Source organism: Phoenix dactylifera, unplaced genomic scaffold (assembly GCF_009389715.1).
Source record: "Phoenix dactylifera cultivar Barhee BC4 unplaced genomic scaffold, palm_55x_up_171113_PBpolish2nd_filt_p 000160F, whole genome shotgun sequence".
Classification (NCBI taxonomy): Eukaryota; Viridiplantae; Streptophyta; class Magnoliopsida; order Arecales; family Arecaceae; genus Phoenix; species Phoenix dactylifera.
The window spans coordinates 729342-731128 of record NW_024067704.1 but is presented as its reverse complement, the minus strand read 5'-3'; the positions used below and the strand labels follow the sequence as shown (position 1 = coordinate 731128).

Sequence of the window (1787 nt, the reverse complement as noted above, 5' to 3'; positions counted from 1 at the left end):
TGAATAAGGTAAAAGGTTGACACTTGCCCCTAGATCTAAGAGTGCTCGATCAATGAAATTATTTTCTAAGACACAGGAGATGGTGGGAGCACCAGGATCTTTGAATTTCGGAGGGGTGTTGTGTTGGAGAATAGAACTCACTTGATCAGTTAAGAAGACCTTTTTAGGCACATGTGTCCTAGATTTTCGCTTTTGTGTACAAAGGTCTTTGAGGAATTTGGCATAGGAGGGAACTTGTCTAATAGCATCAAGAAGCGGAAGGTTGATTTTCACTTGTTTGAAAACCTCCATTATTTCCTCTAGTGAAGTTCCTTTTTTGCCAAAGGGAGAGGGTGAATTAAGAGCTTCAGGATATGGGGCCTTTGGGATATGAGTTTTGGCAGAAGGTGGACTAGGTGAAGAAGAAGAAGAAGGTTTTTCATTTGACACATTTCTATCCTCTTCTTCATCTTCCTTATTGTTGTCCTCCCCAATCTTATTGTCTACTACACGTCCACTCCTTAGGGTAGTCAAAGCATTGGCTTGTTCATGATGAATTGCATTTAGTTGATTTTCTTGAGCCATGTATTGTCCCCTAGGATTACTTAGTGGTTGGCTTGGAAGCTTTCCTTCCTCTCGCTTGTTTAGTGCATTAGCTAGTTGACCCATTTGGGATTCTAGCTTGGCGATTGATTGCGTATGAGAGTGCACTAATTGTGTAATGGTTTCCAAACCTTGAAGGGCGTTCAACACTTTCTCCTCAAAGGCTGTGTTTCTTTGGGGTGGAGGAGGAGTGTGTTGAAATTGAGTCGAGGGACGGTAGAGATGAATATTTTGTGGGGTTTGAAAATTCTGAGGGTTTGGAAAGTTTTGGGAATAAGGTTGGGCAGTATTCGAAGCTTGCTGCTTCCAAAAAAAGTTTGGATGATTTCGCCATCCCGGGTTATATGTATTGGAAAATGGGTCATTACCCGGTCTAGGCAGTGTTTGAGCAGCATTGATGTGTTCTTGCACGAGTTCGGAGAATTGGGGCGCTGAAGGGCACTCATGAATAGGGTGGGATGGGCTAGAACAAATAGTACACACTTGTGCTTGGGAAGAGTTCATGTAATGCCCACCTATCATCAGTTGGTCAATCTTATGGGACAATGCATCTACCTTGCTAGACAGGTCCATAGAATGACTTATTTCACAAATGGTCCCTTTTCTTTGAGAACTCGGGGGTGCTTGACGAGAACATGAAGCATGGTGGAGGGAGTTTTCATTTAGATTTTCAAATAATTTCCATGCTTCATGCTCATTTTGAAGCATGAATGTCCCCCCACATGCGGCATCAATCATCTGACGGTTTCGTTCAGTCAATCCGTCATAGAAGCATTGCACTAGCTGCCACTTAGGTATTTGATGATGTGGGCATTTACGGATTAGGTCCCGAAATCTCTCCCAAGTTTCATGAAATTCTTCTCCCTCAATTTGGGAGAAGCTTGTGATAGCACGTCTAAACTGGTTCGTTCTTCCTATGGGAAAGTATTTTTTAAGAAATTCTTGTTGCATTTGCCCCCAGGAATGAATCGAATTGGCCTCCAAAGAATTCAGCCATTGCTTAGCTCTATCTTTAAGGGAGAAGGGGAATAATCTAAGTTTCAGAGCATCATCAGTGAAATTTTGAATCTTGACAGTGGTGCAAATCTCAAGGAATTCATCTAGGTGTTTATATGGATCTTCATTGGTGAACCCATAAAAAGATGGAAGCATTTGGATCACACTAGACTTTATTTCATATTGTACAGCTGCTACCTCAGGTAATC

At 42.0% G+C, this 1787-nt stretch overlaps 1 non-coding gene across 1 annotated transcript; it reads left to right on the top strand.

Annotated features, from left to right (window-relative positions):
• Positions 1-1378: 1378 nt before the first annotated feature.
• LOC120104993 lies at positions 1379-1484 on the top strand. Its single transcript, XR_005507393.1, has one exon. It is a non-coding gene; the product is annotated as a small nucleolar RNA R71 (small nucleolar RNA).
• Positions 1485-1787: the final 303 nt, after the last annotated feature.